General features: G+C 52.8%; 1 protein-coding gene across 1 annotated transcript in view; it reads left to right on the forward strand.

Annotated features, from left to right (window-relative positions):
* Positions 1-2,880: 2,880 nt before the first annotated feature.
* Positions 2,881-26,754, forward strand: part of LOC133343688 (coronin-2B-like) — an 80,564-nt gene continuing 56,690 nt past the window's right edge. The window contains exon 1 of the mRNA XM_061553425.1: positions 2,881-3,357. The gene's annotated coding sequence lies outside the window, so the exon portion shown is untranslated. The remainder of the gene's footprint in view (positions 3,358-26,754) is intronic.

Below are 26,754 nucleotides of genomic sequence, written 5' to 3' on the forward strand. Positions count from 1 at the left end.
AGTCGTCACCTCTCTCTCTCTCTGTACGAGAGAGGGCGAACACTGTAACATCGGTGGCGAGTGATATGTGAGCCGGTCGACGCACTCTCCAACCTTCACCGACCCGCACTCACCAACGTGAAGTATAGGCAAGAAATCTCCCCTCCCCCTCGACCCCAGCCCCTCCTCCCACGTCTGACAAGGCGTATTTGAGGCCTTCATCCAGCAGTGGATCGACAGAGGGCAATACATGCCCGTTCATAGTTCCCTGCAGGATCAAGAGCGTCACCCCTTTCCTCCCGAATGGAATATGGCGTTGCGTTGAAAAATCAGTGTTGAGTCTCCTTCGTTTTAACGCCTCGCCTGCAAATAATATGTTCTGTCGGCTGATTTCCGTGAAAGGGCATTTCTCAATTTCTTCACAAGTCAACTGGAGCCACCGGTGCTACCGGAAGGGTCGTATCTCCCCAGAGACATCTCAAGCAGCAACCTAAAAATACCACCCAGCACGATCCGATCGTCAAGGGGCAGTCTGCGGTCGTTGACACTCGCGGTTGGTCGCCCGTGGCTGGCCTGGCAAGAGACGGGGGGGGGCTGTGTGGGACTTCCCGTCTGGGTCACACAGCCGCGCGCGTTCTCGGGATCGTGGGGGGCTGTTGGGTCGAACGAGTAGCGTCTGTGAAGGCCGGCACGGCACGGCGCGTGATGGACGTGGTGTGGTCAGAAAAACGCGCGGTCGCCTCTGCACCACACAGCGTTGGTGGGCGGTGACTTTTTTTTCTGGACGATTTTGCTGGTTTTTCCTGGATGTTTCTGTTGTGCGTCGTCACTTAAAGAAGTTTCTTTGTTCATGGTTTTGTTTGTTGCGGTTGCGCCCGAGTCAAGAGCCGAATGGCTCACAGGGCTATATCTCCATATGTATACAAGGCAAAGTTGTGAATATGTGTGTCTGTTCAAAATGTTTAGCGTACTTCCCGACATGCAACAAACTGGAAATTTGCCATGTGGGTACTTTCCAGACTGTACACCATGCAAACATTATAAAAATACACTTTTGGGTTTTTTTTTGGGGAGGGAGATCAATAATGCATATATTTTTGGCACGGCAAGTGAGCTGTGACGTCAAATATGTCACGTGACCCGCGCATGTGGAAGCGTAACGCATTGTAGTGTAGTGGTTAGCGCTACGCTGCGCTACGAACCCGGTGACCCGAGTTCGATTCCCGCTTACGGCCACCACCGGTGACGATTATTTGAACCTAGGTCGACTCAGCCTCAAACAAGTAACTGGTGTGTTGTGTGTGAACACCGCCACTGGGGAGACAAAGGCGGCCGGGCGTGGTGAATCCAAATCCCGGGCGAAGCCGGGTAGTACAGCTCGTACCTGATAAATGAAACTGAAAAACTGAAACTGAGTGGCGGTGTTTACACATCGCACCGAGTACTCCATTTGAGACAGAGTTGACCTAGGGGAGATATTGCAGGGCTGGGCACCTCTATCAGCACCTGAATAAGGTACCAGCACACGGCGCGAACCGTCGGTTCAGCACAGCCGCAGAGAAAAAAAAACCCACACCCCAACGCAAACCGTAGAATTGCTGTAGCGGGGGCGGCTCCGCTGCTGCTGCTGCACGTGGCTGCCTGCAGTCCAGCACTGTGGAGGCAGCAGCGGGGGGGGGGGTGGTGGGTCACCGCACAGACGGGGTGAAACTCCTCCCTTCCCCGTGGGCGTCGAGAAGGACGAGCCATACCCTGGCTCGCCAGCAGACGGCGGTACAGCAAGTGGACTCATCGCCGTCTGTTTCTTTAGCATCGTCGTTTGTTTAAATAAGTAATACATAATCGCCATCATTTATTTGGAACAGGGAATAGAGCGTTGCTCCCTCGCGCAAGGCGTAGGGTTTCCTCCGGGTGCTCCAGTTTCCTCCTCCTCCCACATGAATAATAAACAAACACGACTCATCATCGTTAAATGGCTGAAAACATCTAAAAATAAAAACCTCAAGTTCGTAGCATCATCATCAGCAGCAGCAGGACCCTCCTAAAAAAGAGCCACATGATTTAGAGTGTTTCTCCTGCATAAGGCAATGATGATGATGACTGCGAATTCATGTCGTGCAGCAGCAGCAGGGATCGTCAGAGGCTGCGATGGTGGATTGAAGGAAGAGAGGCCTTCATACAGCGGTGGCTCGGAGATGTTAACTACCTCGCCTGATATACAAGAGGTCGTGGGTTCGATCCCGACCCTGATGACGCTGGCTGCTGTAAACTTTGAGTTTGCGTGTCTGTCTCTCTCTCTCTCTGTGGTCGCTTGGATTTTTTTCTCCGGGTCGTCCAGTGTTCATCCCTCCACGTGCGTCTAAACTGTTTGGCTGCTACCATCAATGTCCACGCGACGTCGAGCCAACTTCGTTGAGCTCTCATTTGTGGGTCGGGTCGCTTCCGAAAAAAAAAGACCTACACAGTCCACAGCTCAACGGGACCTTACCTGGTAAAAACAAATGTTTTAGTTTTAATCAAGCAGTGGATTGAACACTGCTGCTGCTGGGTGGACGGCAGTGGCGTCGTGGTTTAGCCGGCCCGTGTGCCCTCCCCCGCGAAGGACGCGATTTGAGGAGGCGGCGGCAGGGACCTCTCCAACCCCAACTCGAGTCTGAGATGACGAGGGTGGGGGTGAGGGTGGGTGGGGGTGAGGTGGTGGGTGGGGGGTGAGGTGGTGGGTGGGGGTGGTGGGGGTGAGGTGGTGGGTGGGGGTGAGGTGGGTGGGTGGGGGTGAGGTGGGTGGGTGGGGGTGAGGTGGGTGGGTGGGGGTGAAGTGGGGGGCAGGGGTGTTTACGTCACGACGAGAGTCCTTATCTCATCCCTGGCTCTCTCTACCCCCACCACCACCCACCCCTCCTCCTCCACCACCAACCACGCGTCCACACCCCGCCACTTGTACAAGTGATCGTAATTGCCGATCGCAGGCACACACGGGCACACACACAGACACACGTAGACACACGGGCACACACACACAGACACACGAAGATAGATACACGCGGGTGGTCGCACGAGCGGGGATACACAGGCAGACAGGCAGACAGCGTGTGGCTGCAGTGTCCGTGTTCTGCAACGCTCCGTTTCGCCTTTCCGCTGTCACTGCCAACGTGGAGACATCGTCCGCCTCACCACCACCACCACCACTCCCCCGCACACCGCATGGACAGACAGGCGGCGCGGCGCTGCAGGCGCGCCTGGCAGAGGAAGGAAGCGACGGCTCGAGATGAGAACGGGCTCCGGTGTTAGCGCGTGAGAGTACATCAGCAGCAGCAGCAGGAGTACAGACTGCAGAGAGAGACAGAGACAAGATACACGTGGAACGGTGCAGCTACAAAGGTGAGTGGAGTGTCTCAGGCGCGTGACACCGCGAGATGCACGCGCGCGGAGCGCGTCTGTGTTGGTGGTGGTACAGTTTGTGCAGGTGGTGCAGGTGGTGCAGTTGGTGCAGGTGGTGGTGCAGGTGGTGCAGGTGGTGGTGGTGCAGGTGGTGCAGGTGGTGGTGCAGGTGGTGGTGCAGGTGGTGGTGGGGTATGGGGGATCGACGCAGCCCGCGGGCCAAACACGCGCCGCGACTGCGGTTCGTAGCCCTGCCGTGGCCACGTGAAAAGTTGAACAGCCAAACTCCTTGTTGACAGCACTTCAAGTGCCGCGCGGTTACCCCTTCACCCCCCGCCCCTTCACCCCCCCGCCCCTTCACCGCCCCTTCACCCCCCCCGCCCCTTCACCCCCCGCCCCTTCACCCCCCCGCCCCTTAACCCCCCCGCCCCTTCATCCCCCCCGCCCCTTCACCCCCCGCCCCTTCACCCCCCCGCCCCTTCACCCCCCGCCTCTTCACCCCCCCCCCCACCCCTTCACCCCCCCTCCACCCCTTCACCCCCCCGCCCCTTCATCCCACGGCTCCTCGCCAGCAACTGCGATCCACTCGGACCCCCCCCCCCCCCCCCCGTGTCGTGCCACCCTCCCTCCTGGTCACCTTGCTACGCTTCGTGGGCATCGCGACCATCACCACCCACCATCATCAGCACCACCACCACCCATCATCAGCACCACCACTCACCATCACAAACAACATCACCACCACTATCAACCTCAACATCACCGGCATCACCAACACCATCACCACCATAACTCACCATCAACAACCAACATCACCACCACCATCAACTTCAACAGCATCATCACCACCACTATCAGCACCACCAACCACCGACCCTAATCATCAACATCACCACCCATCATCCATGTCTCAAGCTTCCTGACCGGCGGCTCGCTAGGATGCTCTGCGCCCCCGTCTTTCAGGGATGTTGTGTGAGTGTGGGTGTGTAGGTGGGTGACTGTGTGAGTGTGTGGGTGTGTGTGTGGGTGTGTGTGTGTGGGTGTGTGTGTAGGTGTGTGTGGGTGTGTGTGGGTGAGTGTGTGAGTGTGTGGGTGTGTGTGTGTGGGTGAGTGTGAGTGTGTGTGGGTGAGTGAGTGGGTGATTGAGCAGGCGTGAACGAGTTGGGTGAGTCTTGTCTTGTGACGTTCATAAGGTGCTCCTCGCCAACAGCACTTGCCCCGACAGTCTGTCGAGGCTATACGGGGGATATTTGTCCCTGTCGTCGTGACTTGCAGTCTTGGTGGTGGTTGATGCGTTGGTGAGTTCGTGGCTGAGTCAGGTCAGTGAGTGGATGAGTGGGTGTGAGTGGGTGTGAGTGGGTGAGCGGTGGTGGAGCGGTTAGCGTTACGCTGCGCTATGAACCCGGCGACCCGAGTTCAATTCACCACTCACGGCCAACACCGCTGACGATTATCTGGACCGGTCCTGGGCCTCCCCTGGTTCGACTCAGCCTCGAATGAGTACCTGGTGCGGTGTGTAAACATCGCCGCTAGGGAGACAAAGGCGGCCGGGCGTGGTCCGGGCCACCCACCCCCTCGTGTGCCGTTCCGGCCTACATAGCTCGTGAACAGCACTTGCCCCATCAGTCTGGTAAGGCTATACGGGGGATATTTGTCTTCGTTGTTTTTGTGAGTGGATGAGTAGGTGATTTAGTGTTCATGTGACTTGCACTGTGGTGGTGGTAGTTGGTCACAGTGTGGTAAATGAGACCACACAGTCAGTGTCAGCCAGACACAGTCGTCAACACAGAGCCAACGAGCGAAGTTCGACGTTTCACACACAACAACAACATAAAACCACCAACACAGCAGTCGCCAAAACTTCCACGCACTGCTCCTTTCTGACAGTGCCGAGTCTGTGGCTGGCCCCACATCTCTTGTTGTTGTTTTATTTGGCTATGTACCTTACCCACCCGCGGATTAAAAACAAACACGCGCTCACCACGACCGCCAGCACCACGGCCGCCACCACCGCCGACCCTGGCCAGGCCGGGCGAAGCACGGTTGAGCCTGACTCTTTTTTTTGACACTTGACGGAAACCCCTTCTCGACTCAGGGGGTCAAAGGTCGCTTCGGGCGACGTCTCAGCTGCAGAGGACTCGGCAGCGGCCAAAACATTCCACGAACATTAACCAGATTTTTATGCTCGAACGTTGTTGTTTGTTTGTTGTTCAAACGATTCAAACTCATTCAAACATTTAAACCCGGGTAACCAGCTGAGATGCGACGTCTCACATTTGCAAGGGTGTCCCGGGGTGTTTGTTCGGTTGGCGGCGTGCACAGCAAACGACGCCGACGACACCACGTACGCGCACATCTTGAACCTGGAGCTTTGTACGGCGCAGTGCTCTGCTTTTGCACATTGGACGCCTACATCCATGGATGAATGGCCGCCTGATTGAGCAAATCGGTGGAAGAGTTTACAAATGAAGTAAGTACAAGGGTTTGCAGGCTGATGAAGTGTTATCATCATCATGGTCGTCAATTAGCATCATCAGCTGTTGACCAGCCGAATGAAGCCATGATCTACCCACTGCGAGATGCAGCCCATCCGCCCCCTCCCTTGCTGTCTCTTAGCAAGTCAGGGCGTTATTGGCACCCTCCCGACGCCGACGGGAAATGGAGTCACGTGATGTCTGCTGCGGTGATCCACCAACCCTCGCCGCTGACTCCTCTGCGGAGCTGGATTCCAGGCAGCTGCGTGCAGCAGCAGCAGCAGCAGCGTCGCCACCACGGCCGCCGTGCTGTGCCATTGGCAAACAACAGCATGCACAAGCAGAATAGCAACAATCGTAATTTACATTTGTAAAGTGCCGCAATTCATCCGTAGATCCCACTGCTCCGCCACCGTGTAGAGAAAGCAGGAAATGAACAGAACCTGCGGGGTAGACGGCCAGAGCTACAGGGTAAAGGCCAGTTTAAGACAGGACTTAAATATAGCTCACGACTCTGTCCTATTCCCAAAGGTAAAGCGTTACAAAGTTTGGGAGCTGCACAGTGGCACAAAGCCCGTTGATCGCCCCAGGAAATGAGCCTTGACCTCAGAGTGCTAACGAGGTCTTGGGGACCTCGTTGCTGTATCGAGACAAACAATTTCCTGTAAACAATTGCGGGGCTAACCCACTGGGTGCCTTGTAGGTCAGTAGCAGGGCCTTGTATCACACATCGTCGGAAATAGTTCAGAGCCAAGGTTATCTCCTGCGATGCCGCAATTCGTCTCGCCCCAGCGCGTGCAGCCGATTCCATCGCTCCGTCTCTTGAGGAGGCCGTGTCTCCCGGGGCGTGTTCTCTCCCTCCTTTGGCTGCCATTCTTTCACTGGGCTCGTCCCTCGACCGTCATCCTTTGCAGCCGTGGCGCGTCCAGCGCGAGTCCACGTCCTCTCCGTGACAGTCACTGCGATGCCTCCGATCATTGGCCTGAGCTGCCCGTCGTATCGTCGGGTGCTCGGCACCACACCTGGGCCGACGTTCTGATGCTTGCACAAAGATCCCCCGTATAGCCTTCAACAGACTGTTGGGGCAAGTGATGTTAGCGAGCACCTATGAAGGCCGGCAATGGCACACGAGGGGGTGGGTGGCCAGCACCACCGCCCGACCGCCTTTGTCTCCCAGTGAAGATGTTTTTCCACACCGCACCGGGATCTCATTTGAGGCTGAGTCGACCTAGAGGAGGCCCAGGACCAGTTCAGAATATCGTCACTGGTGTTGGCCATAAGCGGGAATCGAACTCGGGTCCACGTAATCATAGCACAGCGTACTAACCGCTACACTACCGTTCCCCATATAGATGTTTGCACGCACACACAGACACGACCTTGTGCTCATTTATGGCCAAGTCGACCTAGGAGAGGCCCCAGGACCGGTTTGGTTACCACTGGCGTCGTCCAGGGCCGGGAAATCGCACCCAGGTGGGCCACCGCTCCCCGCAATATCAATGCGGCGTGTTTATGCACTCGCGTTCGAATGCCAAACCCATGGCGTGTGCGCGTTGCGATCGAGATGAGGCATGTCAACACCAGGTGAGGGCTTCTGTCGGCATCCTTTACCCGGCTGCAGACAGATCTCGGTGTTTTCAACGCGAAACGCTTTCACAACAGAGAGACGCGCGGCAATCGTGCCCGTGGCCACCCTAGCCCAGAACGCAACTCAAATGTCGTTTTTTGACCTAGCCTGGCCTAGGTCAAAAAAGGTCAAATGTATTTCATTGCCCGATCATCAACACCACGGGTCAGAATGACCCCCTGCTTGACCCGTGTACAATATTTACCGAAGTGTGGCCGACTGACTCGCTAGAGAAACACGCGAAGTTCGTGATCGCTTAGACAACGATGGTGATGACGATGAACATGGTGATGTTTGCGTGTCTAGAGGGGCTTGCATTCACCATCTCAGGTCATCAGCAGCAGCAGTAGAAACAGCCATGATCTATCCACTGCTGGAACCCCGCCTCGCTCCTCCTTCCACGTGATGATAAACCACTTCACTCTCTAAGTATAAACCACTTCTTCGTTGAACTATTTTTATGACCAGGTCGCTTCTGAAAAATAGCTGTATAGTTCAGTGGGCCTTACTTGCTAAAATAAAAAAAAATAGTTTTAGTTTAGGGCTGCCTTATGGCCAGTCCCAGCCTGGCCTTCACCCCCTAACCCTTGACCAACGACTATCGCCCCTCACTCGAGCGACGGGCTCAGCCCAAGCCCCACCCTCTGTTTTCTGCACACATCCAGGCTGCTTTATCTTCGACGAGTGGATCTGCCGTTACATGACACTTAAAGTGCAAACTCCGTGGAATATGAAGATAGCAACTTGTAAATTCCAACCCGTGTCCCTTTAGAGAACACAACAAGACTAAGACCATCCCATTCCCCCCCAACCCCCCATATAACATTTGACAGACTGTTGGGGCAAGTGTTGTGAGCACAGAGCACGTTATGAAGGCCGGCACGGAACATTAGGCAGTGGGTGGTCACGGGTGGCTGTATTCTATTTGTTTATCGTGGAGGCTTCAAACAAACGCCTCCTCATTCGAGACGCGAACATCATCGCACTCCTCCTCCTCCTCGAAGATACCGGTGGTGTAAACCATCAACCGCGTCAGAACATCAGCAGCTGGCCGATGCTGCACCGCGTCTCCTCCGTGAATGAGAAAATGAAAGACGCGAGCCACAGTGGTGGGACCTGTGGCCATGCAATCCAAACTACGTCAAATGTAGCAAACCCATAGAGACACACAGAGATGCATACTCATAGAGACGCATAAAGTTACATGTTCTACTCTCATCGTGGCCAGAAATCTCTCTCGACATTGGCATCCAGCTCGTGAAAAATAGAGATACATGAAGATACGTAGAGAGCCATAGAGATACATAGGGACACATTGAGATACATAGAGACCCATAGAGATACATAGGGACACAGTGAGATACACAGAGACCCATAGAGATACATAGGGACACAGTGAGATACATAGAGACCCATAGAGATACATAGGGACACAGTGAGATACACAGAGACCCATAGAGATACATAGGGACACAGTGAGATACATAGAGACCCATAGAGATACATAGGGACACATTGAGATACATAGAGACCCATAGAGATACATAGGGACACAGTGAGATACACAGAGACCCATAGAGACACGTCGAGATGCATTAAAGACAAGCCACAGTAGTGCGACTGTGACCATCCAAGACAAACTATGGATCACACAGGAAACACATTGTGGTCTGCGAAACAGCGGACACGACACGAACTCTCTCTCTCTCTGATGAAGCCCTCTCTTCGTGGCCAGCAGCAGCAGGACCTCGACATAGGCATCAAGCTCCTGAGCATCAGTTTGCTGCTGCCATTGGCACGAATAGAATTGTCGAGACCTTTAACACAGGGAGCAGGGGGGGGGGGTAGATGGGCGATGTGGGGCTCTGGTGACACCGCCACCAAACAATGGCTGGAATTTGAGATGGCTCTGCCAATAAACGCCATCTCGCTCGCTCGTCGCTCGTAACTTACCAACAGAACAAATATAAAGAACTTCCGCAAGTCACCCCAGGGGAGGGATAGAGCGGCACCCCGTCACCGGAGAGACAAAGACGGCTGGGGGAGCGAACTCGGTAATCAAGGCGGCAGTAAGGGAGGGCACCCGGGGGGGGGGGCGGATGGGGGGTGACCCAAATCACCATTCATCTGTGGGTAATGTCGAGACTCGGGGTGAAATTATTCAAATCGATGTTGAGAATACAAATAACATACATCATTAGGGAATTCGCCTCCTTCACAGACCTGTCCCTCTGCATACAAAACAAGTGTTTTTTTTCACACATCCCATCAGCCATACGGTCTTCTGCAAATAAATTCAGCATGACGGTCCGATTCGAGAGATATATATTTTTCTGTGTAAACTAAACACTACGGTGATTAATTAACTCAAAACTATTTTTATTTTACCAGTTAAGGCCCACTGAGCTGTATATCTCTTTTTCAGAAGCGACTTGGCCAAAAATGATAGCTTAACAAAGTGACTTATCGTGTGGAAATGTATAGCAGCCAAATACTCCAAACGCGTGATGTTGATTCTTAACGTGGAGGGGAAAACCGGAGGAGCCGGAGAAATATTCCACGGGGAGAGAGAAACGCAAACTCGAAATATACAACAGGCGTCAGGGTTGGCATCGGACCCACGACCTCCTGCAAACCAGGCGAGGTAGTTAACATCTCGCCACAGTGGCAGCGTTTCCAGTGGCTGCAGGAGTGACTTGAGGACCCATTCACAGCAGCATCAGCAGCAAGCAAGCAGCGCATGCGGGGTGCTGTTCACGAATCGAGACGCGGACGATTCGATTCCCTGCATCGCGCCACTCGACCGCGTGCGTCGTGCGGCGACGAATGTGATTCTCAAAGGTCGACGAGTGGCTGCGTCGCTACCTCCCCGAATCTCTTCGTCTTTCGTATGGCTGATGCAGATGCAGAGCAGCAGTGGATAGATCGTGGCTGTTGCTGCTGCTGACGACGATGGCCTGAGATGGTGAATGCAAGCCACTGTAGACACGCAAACACATCCGTCGTCGTTATCTGAACGATTACAACCATGAGGCTGGGAGCCAAGGCCTTAGAGGTGACACGGTGAGCGATGACGCGTTGTGGTGGCCTCCACAGAAACGTTGATTGTGGTTGACCTTGAACTTGAGCCGTATCTCCAGCCGTGGAAATGACTTTGAATGTATGTATGTTGGACGTCTTTGACACCGTGTATAGCTAACAGTGATATTCGGAGGTGCGGGTGTGGGACAACAAACTAAACACAAAAAGGAGTTTCTAATGTAGATTTTTTTTTAAACGTGCATAGCTCTAGTGGCTACCTAATATCGGAAGGAAGAGCGTTCCAGACGGCCGCAGAAGCGCGTCTGAAAGCGCCGCGCGATGCGGTGACCACCATATTTGTTCGATGGTTCGCCAAAAGCCGCTGCGAGGGTGAGCGGATTGCCACTGACCGAGGGGGTCAATCAACCATCAAAGACAAAGATCCCCCGTATAGCCTTAAATGACTTTTGGGGAGAAGTGCTAATAAGTGCTGTTAGAGAGTAGCACCTATGAAGGTCGGCACACACAGTGCATGCATTTTCAAAGCCAAGGTGCCCCTCGGCAGGCGGGTAGCTCACACACACAAGCTGTGGTCCATGGCAGGGGGCATGGGATTTTGGGTTGGATTTGTGGTTGAGGACGCTACGAGCAAGTGCGTTTGCTTGTGCAGGTGCGTCTCATCTGGGAGGGCCTTAGTTGTCATGTTTTTTTTGAAAGAGAGAACTATTCATCCAGGAAAAGCCTCCTCGAGTTTCGAGACTCTTTATATCGCGGGATCCTTCTACAATGGGAATTTTCGGCCATCAACTCCATGAGGAGTGAGAGTTGGCCCGGCCCCCGTTCAGATAATCGTCAACAATTTTGGCCGCCAAAGGCAATGACCAGACTCTGGTCACCGTTGGGGCAAGTGCTGTTAGCGAGCACCTGTGAAGGCCGGCAAGGCACACGACGTGTGCACATCGCACCAGGGTACTTATTTGAGGCTGAGTCGACCTAGGGGAGGCCCATGACCGGTTCATAAAATCGTCACCGGTGTTGTTGGCCGCGAGCCGGAATCATCGAACTCGGGTCACCGGGGTTCGTAGCTCAGCGCGCTAACCGCTGCGCCACCGCTCCCCTCATCAAAGACAAGACACACGCACACACAGACACACGACCGCTCGCCTTTGCCGTTCTCGTCAGCGAGCGGAGGGATAAACGTCGCGCTTACCTGGCGGCAACCGAGCGACGTTGCCATTGTGCGGCGCGCACGCAGCGACTGCCACGGGCGGCTTTCCAATGGCAGGGCTCATGTGACAAGACAACAAACGCTGCCAAGGGAAGACAGAAAGAAAAAACCCAATTTTTGTTGACTTTTACATCGTGGCTGCAAATTAAAAACACACACACACACAGGTACACACACAGGTACACACACAGGTGTACACACACACACGTGCACAGGTACACACACACAGGTACACACACACAGGTACACACACACAGGTACACACACACAGGTACACACACACAGGTACACACACACAGGTACACACACACAGGTACACACACACAGGTACACACTCACATGTACACACACAGGTACACAAAGATAGACAAAGACAAAGATCCCCCGTATAGCCTGAACAGACTGTAGGGGCAAGTGCTGTTAGCGAGCACCTATGAAGGCCGGAACGGTACACGAGGGGGTGGGTGGCCAGCACCACGCCCGACCGCCTTTGTCTCCCTAGTGGCGATGTTTACACACCGCACCAGGTACTCATTTAAGGCTGAGTCGACCTAGGGGAGGCCCAGGACCGGTTCAGATAATCGTCACTGGTGTTAGCCGTGAGCGGGAATCGAACCCGGGTCGCCAGGTTCATAGCGCAGCGCGCTAACCGCTACACTACCGCTCCCCACAGGTACACACTCACATGTACACACACAGGTACACACACAGGTACACACACACAGGTACACACACACAGGTACACACACACAGGTGCAACTGCAGGCGGTGTGGATCCGTGGCGGGGAGAGTGCGCAGGCGGTGCAGCTGCTCCCAGCAGGGGCCGGAGGAGGCTCAGGTGTCCAGGATACGAAGATGGGGGAGGAGGAGGAGGGGGGTGGTGGAAAAAGCGGGCAGCCCATTCCACGAATTGCCCCAGAGCCGATGCCAACGCGCCACTGCTGCTGCTACGCTACCGCCCCTATTCCGAGTTTTGGACAAAGAGACGCGGTCTCACAAACCACACAGCTATCGTACAATTACAGCCATTGTAGGTACACGCGTGGGCCGCGTGTCCAGGGGCTGTCCCGCACGATTGTGTGGCTTTGTTAATGAGTGGGGGGAAACATACTTTCAAGTGACTTTCATGCATGTTCAACTTCTTTCGCGCCGTACATAGCCAACCGTGCTAATCGGAGGTGCGGGTTGGAAGGACAACAGACTAAACACAAAAAGCAGTTCTCAAGAAATTAGCTTTCAATCTAGATTATTTTAAAGTGCGTAGCTCCCAGTGGCTTCCGAATATGGGAATGAAGAGCGTTCCAGACGGCCGCGGAAGCGCATCCGAAAGCGTGCGATGCGATGTCTTTGTTCGATAGCAAGCAGCCAAAAGCCGTCGCTGCGAGGATGAACATCCATAATAGAGGTTTTTGGGGTTTGATCGCGTAAATATGAATGTGTCATTAACCCGCCACCACCCGACACAGCCAATTAGTAAGGTTCGTCACGTAAACAAAACGTGCCAATTCGTTACGAGTGCAGCAAACCGGTGTGTTGGAGAGTAGACCCGTTGTGGATTCACGAATGATAGCTCAACGAGATGGCTTATCATCGTGTGGAAATGTATCGTAGCCAAACACTCTAAAAGCGTGATGTTGATTTCTAAATGTGACGGGCAAAACCCGAACGACCCAGAGAAAAATCCACGCGACCACGGGGAGAGAAAGAGAGACACGCAAACTCCAAATATACAGCAGCAGGCGTCAGGGTCAGGATTGAACGCACGACATCCTGTAGACCAGGCGAGGTCGTTAACATCTTGCCACTGTGGCGCCTCTTATTTATATATTTTGTATCAATGCCCAGGGCTGTAAATTTGTATCATTATTGTTACAAGGGTGTTTCCCAGGCGCTCTGCTGTAGATGTTTGCCAAGTCAAACATTTAACTTTTCATTCCCAGGGCTCAAAATGTGAGATATTAATTTTAAAAAAATAGCAATTTAGTGGAATGTTTGTCGGGTTATTATCGGAGATTGGGCTGTGACGATCGACTTATCGCGCTTGAGAACCTCATCAGACGCGTCCTTCTGCTCGGACATCGGCACGACGTCCGACGTTTCGCTACACGTACCTCTTGCCGACAACGGCGATAGCGCCGTGCAAACCCTCCGGAGGAACTCCTCGTACGGGGGGGGGGGGGGGAGTGGGGGCGGAATTCCCGCCTACACTCCGTGTAGGAGCGCAACTTTCACCGAAAATGTTTTGTGTGTATAAGCGTCACGGGATACAGCTCGGCCGGCACCTTGTTCGCGTGTGTCCTCCACCTGCCGTGTGGACACACGGCCGCCACTCGACCCCCCCCCCCTCTCTCCACCGCCCCCCCCCCGGCAAAACAAAAACAAAACAAACAAACAAAAATCCACAGCGCCCCGAAAATTACCCGAGATGGCAATTAGCCGCTTTTCTCCGCAGTCCAACGTCACCGTGCTGCGGGAGACGCCGCCACGGGGGGGGGGGGGGGGGGGGTAGCGGCCACCTGCCTGGACAGCAACAGAATGAGAAGCCGCGAACACCGACTCGGACCGTGGCATGTCGTGTCAGATGCCATCACGGGCGGCAGGTGCGGCGGCGCGCGGTGAAAGGGCGACTCGCGTGGCGCAGACTCGCTCGGGGGGGGGGAGGCGAGAGAGTTGGGGGGGGGGCAGAACGGGAGTTGAGGAGCACAGGGTAGTGTGGCGAAGTGCCGCGCTTTGCTCTCTCTCACTCTCATCTCACTCTCATCTCTCTGTCGCTCTAACTCTCTCTCTCGGTCTTTCTCACTCTCTTGCTCGCTCTGTCATGATCTCATCTTTCTTTCACTCTCACTCTCTCACTCTCTCTCACCTTTTTCGCACTCTCTTACTCTCATCTCTCTGTCGCTCTAACTCTCTCTCTCTTGATCTCTCTCACTCTCTTGCACGCCCTCACTCGCTCTCGTCTCTCTCTTTCTCTCTCGTCTCTCCGTGCCGTGTCTCTGCAGGACTCCGTGGGGTTTGGGGTTACGCGCCAGAGCTGTCGTACGGCGCGCCGATGTCGTGCCACCTGTCACTCGGCCGCGATTGTCCGACGTTTCCCCTCCACGTGCCGCACCAGTTTCGACATCCAGTGTCTCATCAGCAGAGTCAGGCTCGCTCGAACTGATGCTGGTGAACTGCGAGATGTGTATAAGGGGCACAAGGAAGCCTCTCTTTGTACAAAAGTATGTTGAACTTATTTCGCACCGTACGGAGCCAATGGTGCTAATCGGAGGTGAGGTGGAAGGACAACAATGGCCTCCGTGAGCCACGCCCGATTGTCACGTGGCCACGCCCACACGGCCACTAGCACCGCCCGCACAGGGAACGGCCGCTGCTCGGGTATCCCCGCCCTTTGCCGGCACTTGCGGGGGAAGGACAACGAAATAAACACTAAAAGCAGTTATGAATAAATGAGTTTTCATACTCTTGGTTCTTTCGGTAAAGTCACGTAGATAGAAAACAAAAATCAAAATTGAAAGCAAAAAACCCGCAACGTTTCGATCGCAACACAAGCGGTCTTCTCTCCACCTGAAGGAGACCGCTTCTGGCTGAAGGCGGAAAAACTGTTGTTTCTTAACTACAACATTCGTTTGTTTGGATATAATTACTAAGTAACACCTAAAGATTTGATATTTAGCGACTCTTACTGCAGCCTCTGAATGGTTGGTTCTAGATTTATTTTTAATTAAAGTAGCATTGCATCATGACATATTTCATAAATCTTGTGTTCGGTAACTTCGGTTATATACCTTTCTATTTCGGTCTCGGTCGAAAGTGTAGTTCAACTTTCGGTTTCGGTTTCGGTCGAAAGTAATTTTTTTACTTTCGGTCTGGTTTCGTTTTCGGCCGAAACCAGAAATTCAGTTTCGGTCAGCCTCTAGTATGTATATTGAACTTCTTTTGCACCATACGTAGCCAACCATGCTAATCGGAGGTGCGGGGGAAGGACAACAAACGCATCTTTAAGATACGGGGTCCCTAGTTCGATACAAAACAAATAACATGAACAAAAAAGCCACGATTGATTGGCACCTGTATGGCTCACAAGTGACGACATCACATTTATACCCCGCTCTATTTAAGACTTATCCACCACTCTGGCTGTCGCCTGATGCTGCTGGTTGTAATCACTGGCAAAACGTCACGGTGACTCGAATGGTAAATATTGTGGGTTTACTCTCCAACACACCGGTGTGCTGAAGCAGTAACTCATTGGCACGTTTTGTTTACGTGACAAACCCCTAGCTGATTGGCTGTGTCGGGTGGTGGCGGGTTTAACGACACAATTATATTTTTACGCGATCTAACCCAAAAAAAAAGCCTCGATTACGGAAGAATAAAAAGCAACACACGAACTGCCCGGTGTCGCCGTCGTGGAGAAGGCACACACCCTGGTGCCGTGCTTCTTGGCGACGCGTCTCGAGATGCCGGCGCACCGCAGAGGCCACGTCGCGGCGCGGCCTCGGCGTCGCTGGCGTTGACGTTCGCCCACGGAGAAGAAGAAGAAGACAAACCCCACGCGACGTCGCGCCCTTGCGAAGGAGCTCAGCGAGCCGCCCGACGCACCGCGACGACGAGGACGACGAGGACGATGAGGACGACGAGGACGTTCCTATAAAGCAACAAACACCGATCAGGAGAGACGCTAAAATGGGATGCATGAAACGCAGCTCATTGCTCGTGGGTAAACACTAATTATAAAATGAAGAAGAAAAAACAATGACAGCACTCTCTGTGTAAAGGCTACGGGAGACGGTTGATGGACGGACGCGGTATCCCACGTGGCCTCTCCTTGTGCCGCGGTGTTGTTCAGCACGATTGTCCGACGTTTTGCTCCACGTGCCCTAGCCACGTACAGGGCGGCGCGGTGAGGGTGGGGGCGGATGTGATTAACCATACTTCACCGCACCGGTCGACGCTGTTTGGTGAAAGGGGCGTGCGCCCGGTACGCGTTTGACTCTCGCTCGCTACCGACGTCAGCCACGGGGCGCGCAAATCGACCTCGAGTGGCCGGGTTCATAGCGCAGCGCGATCACCGCTGCACCGGTGGCGCACGCAGAGGACTGTATCGGAGGTGCGATTAAACGTGACCCTAGGAAGCCCCCCCCAAGGTATTCGCCCCCTACCCCTCTTCAGGATGACCCCGGAGTTCCGGACCAACGCGACCCAGCGGCGCTGTTAGAGCACGCCGGCTCTGGGCGGGTTTCGATCTGCTGGCGTCAGGCTTTGCTTTAAACAAATTATATTGAAAACTATTTTCTCGAGAACGACTTTAAGTGCTTTAGTTTGTTGTCCCCCCCCCCCCCCGCACATCCGATTAGCACGGTTGACGACGTATGGTTCAACATACATATTACTGTACACGACACACTACACTACTATACACTACAATACACTACACTATACACTACACTGCTATACCACACTATACAGTGCACGACTACACACGACGATACACTACACTACTAAACACTACACACTAGACTATACTATACACTATACACTACACACTAGACTACACTATACACTACACTGCTGTACATATTGGGGGGCGCACTCGCTCTAAACGACAGCCACTAAGGCATTGTCCTCAGCACTGATTAGTATTTAATTTATCTCCAGATAAATGTGCTATCCGGTAATAAATATTTTCAATATATGTCTTTAAAAAACTGACACAAAGCAAATATGAAAGCACGAGACTGCATTTTCCAGTGAAAGACAGAAACGTCGTCAATCTCAAACATGTGACGGAGATTCCGTGGCCTTGCGCCCGCTTATCTCGTGCCCATAATTAGCCCCGGAGGGCCCCATCATGGGGCCGACGATCAGCTGACTACTGCTATCTCCTGGCGTCCCCCACCAACCCATCCACCCACCCATCCACCCACCCACCCAACTACCCACCCATCCACTTATCCACCCACTCAACCACCCATCCACCCACCCATCTGTCCACCCAACCACTCACTCATCCACCCACTTATCTACCCACCCATCTCTCCATCCACCCATCCATCCACCCAAACACCCAACCAACCACCCACCCACGCACTCAACCATCCATCCAACCACCCACCCAACCACCCACCCACCTACTCACCCACCCATCCACCCAACCACCCACCCACCCAACCATTCGTCCATCCACCCACCCACCTACTCATCCATCCACCCAACCACCCACCCACCTACTCACCCATCCACCATATGACCTCTGGCCGGCACCAGCGGTAGAGAAGGGGGTTTTTCTATGAATTGCTGTCAAACTGAATTCCTGTCCAAATGATCATTGAGATACTGGTGGGTGTTCATCTCTTGTTAACAGCCTCCGCCAGAGGAATGTGGAAATTCCACATTCCTATGGCGGAGGCGGATGCAAACTTGCAAGTTGTCGAATGCGTATCGTCAACAACATTGCACGGATCCAGTAATGTACGTTCCAGGCATACAGCTAATAGTCGAAGACAATGGGTGGGAAATTATATATTTTTGCACGAAATTACGTATGATAATGCAGGCATTATTGCGCGACACAAGGCACAATGGACATGCATTATTGCGTCTTTTTTATGATCTCTTTTATCATTGACACTGTTATGAACAATCAGCAGCAGCAGCAGTAGCATCCAGCCGAGCGGCGTACTACGGAGGGAGGTCTGTGTTACAAGCCGCCGCGAGCTAAACCATCGATTACCCCCAACCTCTCGGCAATCCCTGCAAGGCACTGGCAGTCACCTTGCCGTGTTTTTTTGGCCAGGATCGTCCTCTTCTTGAGGGAGGGAAGTTTCCATCCTCCGGGGGGGGGGGGATCTTCGAGTCTCGCCAGGCCATTCGGAGTCTCGCTTTGCGTCAGTTGTGTTGTACAATACTGTAGAAGTATTAATAATAAAAGTACTAATAGTGTAATGACGACTTGACACACTTGTCTTGAGATGGCACTTTATTGAAGACACGTTCACTTGACGTCAGGCGGAGACCCCCACTGCAACAGCCCCGAGTCTCCCGCGCATCTCCCCCTTTTATACCAACACGAGGCCACGCCCCCCTTCTCGATCATTCTCGCCGACTCTGGACGCTCGCTCCACCGGCAGACTCCACCGGCCTCTTCCGTCGCCTGACCGCGCTCCCTTCTCGATCATTCCCGCAGCCACCAGTCCCTTCGCACTCACAGCTGACTCCCCTGTCATTACCTCCCGTGGCCACTAGTGCATTCATACAGTAGGCTGACTCCCCTGCCATTACTTCCCGTGGCCACTAGTCCACTCACACCGCATGTAGACTTTACCGTCATTACAATAGCAACACTTATTCACCGCTCACTGCGTGTGCACGTCCCCCCTCATGTGCCGAGGTATTCATCTTCCCATGATTTAGCCGGGCAGTGTCGGCGGTGGTGGTGGTGGCTACGCTGCTGCACGCGGCTGCCTGTGATCCAGCGCTGTGGAGGCAGCAGCAGCGAGAGTTGATCACCGCACACAGATGGCGTGAAACTCCACTCCGATTAGCACGATTGGCTACGTACGGTGCAAAAGAAGTTCAACACACATGCGTACGTACAAAGGGCATTTTCCTCGTCGTGGGTCGTGGCTGGAGAAACGGCCCAAGTTCAAGGTCAAAAGGTCAACCGCAAACAACGTTTCTGTGGAAGTCACCACACCGCGCCATCGCCTCCTTCCGTCTGCCAGATTACGCAGCAGGTGCTCGATCAGCGCCCACCAGAGGAAGGCGGCATACTGAGTGTGGACTCCATCTGTATGGGATAGAGCGTTTCCCCCTCGCACCCGTGGGTTGTCTGCGGGTGCTCCAATTTCCGCTGACATGTAGGCGTAACTCGATCCCACGTCCCCCCACCCCCCCCCCCCCCCCCCCACACGTTGTCTCTCTCTCTCTCGTCGTCTCTCGTTCGCTCCTTTCGTCTGGAAGCCAGCCGCTGGATTCACAAGCCAGCCATCGGGTTATAGAGTTGCTGCTCAGTTCATGTCTGTACGGCAGATGAAGAAGACGAAGATGAAAAATGGAAGAAGAGGGATGGAGAGGAAGAGGCAGGAAGAAGCAAGAAGGAAAAGAAGGTCAATATAATGCCTCGGATTCTGATTCTCTCACCTGAAGACGGCCGCTTGTTGTTGCGATCGAAACGTCGTGATCTGTTATTTTTTCTACCTACGTGACTTTACCGAAAGAACCAAAGAGTAAGGAAAAGAAGACCTTGGCAACTCCACGTGCTTCTGTACGGCCCCCACTCACCGGCCAGGCGGCTCTGCAGTGGAGCGAGCGGCCCTCGTAACCGAGATGCTGTGAGTTCAACTCCTGGTTTGGTGGCTTGGTCAGTCAGCCAGTCGGTGAGTGGACCGGTTCACCAGTACATTGGCTGATCCGTTGGTCAGTGAAGCGAACCTAGTTGCTGGACTGTCTGCACGAGTACAATGTATTGATTCGTTGCTCAGTCAGTTGGTGAGCTAGTTGACTCGTGCATTAGTGAACTCGTCGTACAGTCGGTTAGTGAACCGGCTGAGTGGAAAGCTGGCGGATTGGTTGGTCAGCCAGCCAGGCAGCCAGGCAATCTGTCAGTCAATGACCGGTCAGTCAGCTGATCGTTTCATTTTTTTTCCCACCAGTCGCTCAATCCTTGTCTTTCGTGACCTCGCTGTTGCTGGCTGTGGGGTCACGCGGATTGGTCCGTTGGGCTTAAGACTCAGCTGGGGGCCAGCTCCACTCCCCCGCCTCCCCCCCGGATCCCCCATCCCCCTCCTCCCCCCGCCTCCCTTCCGCCACCCCACAGCTGTGACGGGGCAAAGGTCTCCGGAGGCGTCTGTGGAGCTTGAACAAATTCGGCGACTGCCCGGCGGCGCGGGTGAATCTACGCGCGAGTGATTAATGCGTGCGGGGCCGGGTAATGCGTCCGTGCCACTTACATGTAGATTAAGTTTAAACACACAGAGTGCGCCTCGACAGAACGCAGGGTGCGCCCGTAATGGGACGTGACGCGTGCGTCATGATACTGCGCTCAATGTTGCGCGGGGCCAGCTTTGTCGTTCTGTTGGTTTCAGAACCCGCCATAGGAACGTGGAATTTCTGCCACTTGCTTCATAACACATCTACAAAGTGAAGCATTATCAATGAAAGACAAAGCACCCCAACTCTAAATCTGAATTAGGGTAACCTATGACATTTATTCCAATCCAATAATATATCTCATTTTATTCACTGCATCCTAAATGGCTTTTATATTTATTTGTTTAAAACAATATGGGAGACTCAAGGGTTGGAGCATTGGACCAGCGCCTTTCCGATTCCGAGTTAGAATCTGGGTTCCAGCCGCCCATTGTTAAACGGGGGTTTCAAGTGTCGAGGTTTTTATTTGACCAGGCAAGGTCCCACTGACCTGTGCAGCTCTTTCACAGAAGCACACCTGGCGATCACAAGTGATAGCTCAACGACGTGGCTTTTCACGTGGAAATTTACAGCAGCCAAATACTCTGAACGCCTGTTAAATAAAAAATTTGGAGGGAATAACCAGAGGACCTGGAGAGAAAAATCTAAGCGATCACGGGGAGGGAGACACGCAAACTCCAAATATAGAGCAGACGTCAGGTTTGGGATCGAACCCACAACCTCCTGCATACCTGGAGAGGCAGTTAACATCTCGCCACTGCGGCGCCCCTGATGGACTCAGTTGATGGACTCGTCCTGGTTATCAGTGACTCACATAGACACTCATAGACTCACATAGACACTCATAGACTTACATCCAGACTCATAGACTCACATAACCACTCATAGACTCACATAGATACTCATAGACTCACATAGACTTACATCCAGACTCATAGACTTACATAGAGACTCATAGACTCACATAGACACTCATAGACTCACATGGATACTCATAGACTCGCATAGACACTCATAGACTTACATAGACACTCATAGACTCACGTAGATACTCATAGACTCACATAGACACTCATAGACTCACGTAGATACTCATAGACTCACATAGACACTCATAGACTCACATAGACACTCATAGACTCACATGGATACTCATAGACTCACGTAGACACTCATAGACTCACATGGATACTCATAGACTCACATAGACACTCATAGACTCACGTAGACACTCATAGACTCACATAGACACTCATAGACTCACATAGACACTCATAGACTCACGTAGACACTCATAGACTCACGTAGATACTCATAGACTCACGTAGATACTCATAGACTCACATAGACACTTACTAACTCTGTGGTTTAACCGGGTTCTCAAGTGTAGAGTTGATGGTCTCCGCCCCATCACCAATGACTGCACAAAGTAAATCTTTGAGTTTTCACTTCGTTTGGCTCAAATCCGGCTCTGAGAAGTGAATGTCAATCAAACATCGATGTTTGATTGACATCCAGGACCGGTTCGGACGTCAGTCGCCACTGACCTTCGCCTTGACCTCCAGGAATCAAACGCAGGTCAGTCGGGTCATGGCGCATTGCAGCAAAACCAGCGCCGCGCCACCACTTACAGCCCCACATTTACAACAACAACAATGGTTATCTATCCAATCAATATAAAAAAATATATACCAAAACATCCCAATGGAAAACGATGACATTTATGTGACCTGTTGTAATTAAATGTTTCAATTATAGTCTTGGTGGAGTTTAAAGGGGGTAAGTAGGGGTGTGTCTGTGGAGAGATGTTATCTCCCTTGCCTCATACGCAGGCGATCGTGGGTTCGATCAGGACCCTGACGCCTGCTGCTGTATACTTGGAGTTTACGGTGTCTCTCTCCCCGTGGTCGCGTGGATTTTTTTCAGGGTCCTCCCGGTTCTTTCCCTCCACATTTAGAATCGACATCACGCGTTTTAGAGCCTTTGGCTGCTTATAACCCCCCACGTGATGATACGCCACTTAATCGAGTTAGCACTTGCGAGGACCACGTCGCTTCTGAAAAAAATTAACCCGTAAAAAAAGTTTTTCACTATAAATCCTTTATATGCGTGGCGGCTAGAGTCCTCTCGTCCTCTGGCTTGAGATGGCTGCCACCTATGGGTCAGATGATTGCCTGGCACCATTAAGCAATTGGTAATGAAATATAAAAAAAATAAAAAGTGTAAAATTTTGGAAAAAAAATTTCACGAAAATTAATTGTCACGCACAACGAGTCTGTGTGCAAAATGTCAGCTCGATTGGATCACGGGAAGTGGGTTAAAAAACGACCGAAAGATTTGCACGGTCGTAAGCGCGCAAGCAAGCAAGCAAGTGAACTTAATATAAAGGATTTAAAAAGAGAGCTCGCTGTAGCTCAGAGTGGCCTTGCCTGGTCAAAAAAATAAGCGTCGCTAAACAGCAGCAGGTTAAGTCTGGTTATGGGTGAGGATCGAGAGCCTCCCCTACCCCCCTCCTCCCCAACCCCCCACCCAGCCACCCCTCCTCGAGAGGGTGGAGGGGACGTCGGTGTGGGTGGGGTGGGGGGTAATTTTCAGGATTTCCTGCCGAGGAGCGTCGGGGGAGCAGCTCCGCCCGCGCGGCTCCCACTCGACGCTACGAGAGGCACCGACGACACGGAGCGAGCACCCATGCCAGAACAGAGGGAGGATCTGTCCCTCCAGACGGAGTGATCTCTTGACCGAGGGGTTCGGCAAAGGAAAGAAACAAGAGGAGACCATTTTTTGTCATCTAGATTTGAAGCTTTCGTGAATGCAGGAATCCATACTTTCTGGTTCTTTCGGTAAAGTCACGTAGGTATAAAATACAATAAAAAAATTGTTATTTCATTTTATTTTATACCTACGTGATTTTACCAAAAGAATCAGAGAGCATTTTTTGCAAATTTGTTTTTCGAATTGGGTTAAAGCAACAACAACAACAAACAAACAACAACCAAATCTCAATAAGATTTCAACAGCCGCAATGCAACGCTGCGACCACGAGACGGTGGGTCCTCAGACGAACCACGTCAAGTTGCGAGTCCATGAAGAGCCACACGCTGGCTCCTGCGCCGCAGATTTACCACCCCTCTGGTCTAGACGAAGGAAGCCATCGGGGTGGGAGGTGGTGGGAGGTTCGAAGGGGGGATGGTGGTGGGTGGGTGGGTGAATGTTAGCGGTCCGGAGATTCTCATTGATGAATGGTCATTTTGGATAGCTCGTGATAACAGAGACACGCGCCGGGAACAAAAGAAGACACCGAGACACAGAGAGACACGGAGATACGCTAGAATTGGAGATACACCCAGGGGGACTTCGTCAGTTGGTGAAGATCTAGGCATGTGCAGCGAAACGTCGGACATTGTGCCAAACAGCACACGGTGCACATCAGAGAGCTACATTGAAATGTCGTTTATACGCAGGGCATTTTGATTGACTTTAATGATTTGCCCAATGCAACATATCTGATCTGGGTAGAAGGTCGGGGAGCTGCCACCCGTCCCGGTTTGACCGGGACAGTCCGCGAATTGGCATCTGCTGCGTTCCGGCTGGCAGGAATCGATTTGCCAACCGGGGATCTGGTACCGCGGGTGCAGTATTCTTGTGCCGAACGTCATTGTAGTCGTCCTCACTGGGGCACCGTTCTGGCAACAAGACCTGGTGCTGAGAATAATAATAATCATAATAATAACGAACACAGCTAGAGCACCGCTGATGAAGGACCGCGGTTCGATGAGCCCAGGATCTGGAGGCGCTTTTCCCTGCTGGGTCTGGCAGCGCTTGCCGAGCGAAGCGCCGAGCAGGGAGCGACTCGCGCCGGATTCAACGAGCTCGTCGATAAGCCCGCCGTGGCCTCAACAAGGAACGGCCGAGGTGTGTCAGAGTTGCAATACAGTGGGTGCAGTGCTTTATCAACTGGGGGATACGCGGACGCCTGGGGAGGGGGGGGGTTACGTGGCAAAGTTCCAGCGGGGTACGTGACGTGATTTTCAAAAATATGTGAAATTATATAAATGAGATTCATTGGTGAATAACTTACCTGTCAACCCCTTATCAGTGCCCTACCTTATTACAGACCAATTCAGACCTTATTGGTCACCCCGTGTCCCTTATAAATCTCAACGTTCATCCTACAAAAGTCCCATCACAAGGGAGAAACACAAACAAACAGTCCGTACTGCGTACAGCCGTATTGAAACGGCTGTACGCCGTACGGACCTGAAAACGCAATTCTCCCGTACAAGGATACGGGTGAACTGCCAATGGGTTGAGAGGTGTGGAATAATCACCTAATAATCTGCCAATATGAAACAACTGCGATACAAGTGTGAATCCACATGGCAACCTCGGACGATGTTAAAAGACCTCTCTAAATTTCGAATTAAAGCTTTCGTGACTGCAGGGATTCATCTTCTTGGTTCTTTCGGTGACTTTACGTGACTTTACCGAGATGGACCTCTCTAAACTCACTGGTCGCAAAACACTGCGGGTCTCAGAGAGAGTAGCCAGCAGTCACGAACAAATTACGTCACGCGTGCGGAGCGTCCGTCGTCGGTTTGAGTTTTTATTCGCTTGCAGTTACTTAGCTCGTTTAGAATAACCTCACAAAATGGACAGTTGGTTCAAATATTGGCCTTCGCTATTAATACATTTATATCTCACAACCACGTTGGCTCAGGCAAAGGGTGGGGGGGGGGGGTTACTCGTGTAGTGTACTAATTCAGAGACACGAGTAGGAGGCGTTATCCCTTTTGTTTATTCCGGCTCTCACAGCCATCGGGGAGAACTCCATACCGGGTCGGGACAGCCAACATGCTTCCAGACGCACAGCTTGAAGAGGCGAAGATCACAAAGACAGCAGCATGACGAGCTCCACTCCCGATGGCAGCAGCCCCGACTGTGAGTCGGAGCTGCCTTTTATTCTCCCCAGCATGGACAGGCTCCGCCCTCGGCCACGCCTCCTTCTGGATCCCCCAGAAGGCTCCGGGCTTGGCCCACGTTTCCAACTGGTAGAACGGGCTGCTACCCATAATTCCATTGTCTACCAATCTCCCAGCGCCACGCGCTACAGTGACTCATTCAATGTCACTACACTCGGTTGAAACTAAATTTAACAAGGGGGGGGGAGGTGGTGGGGGTATAATCGCCAAGAAAATGTCTACAATCACTGGCTGAGTAACAGGATAGCGGTCCTCATGCGCAGCGTGCAGCGAGGCGAGACAGCGTGGGGCAACATGAGCTGCAGATCGCCCTCTTGTGACACAGTGGCACGTGCCACGGTTGGATTTCCCGGCCGTGGCCATTGTGACGTGGGTGGCGAGTGACGTCCGCGCGTGGGAACCGCTCGTTCTGGCTGGGAGCGTGACGATCGGAGAGACCTTGAGGCCGGACTACAGACGCGAAACGGCTCTTCATCGTCACCGGTGCGGAGAGAAATAGAACCCAGGCCAGCAGCAATTCCTTGAGTTATGGGTGCCTACTCACTCGCTCGCTCACGTGTGTGTGTGTGCATAGGTGCTACTCGCTAACAGCACTTGCTATACGACAGTGACGTGCGGTGAGGTCAATGGCTGGGGAGGCACTCTCTAGTGTCAGAGACAAATTCACACTGAGGGGGCGTGGCCTCACGGACGGGGGCGTGTCCTCACTGAGGGGGGCGTGTTAGACACGTCCTCCTCCGTGAGGCAGATGTGATAGCTGCCTCCCCTGGTGTTTTTTCATTGCAGTTTCATGACGAGACCAGCGAACCTAAATATCTTTATACACATACGTGAAATAAGTTACCTGGAGTATGGAAGGCGAGGACATGAAATGAAGGGGTCTACAAATATTACATTGGTGACAAACTGAGATAGTAACAGGCACGCGCTTATTGGCCGCGCTTCATCCAGTTACTGAGGGGTTGCGCAATCAGAGGGGAGGCTGAGCTCGTCGCTGCCTCACCTCTCGTCTCTTCCTGTATTTGCAGCGGAGCTCCTCAAATTTGGCGATTTTGACTAAAAAAATTATTGGAATCGTACAGAAATGACAGTTATAACACAGATCAGTGGAAAAATCTTAACATTTATTTCATTTTA

Source organism: Lethenteron reissneri, chromosome 18 (genome assembly GCF_015708825.2).
Source record: "Lethenteron reissneri isolate LAM-NWPU_2019-01 chromosome 18, ASM1570882v1, whole genome shotgun sequence".
Lineage (NCBI taxonomy): Eukaryota > Metazoa > Chordata > Hyperoartia > Petromyzontiformes > Petromyzontidae > Lethenteron > Lethenteron reissneri.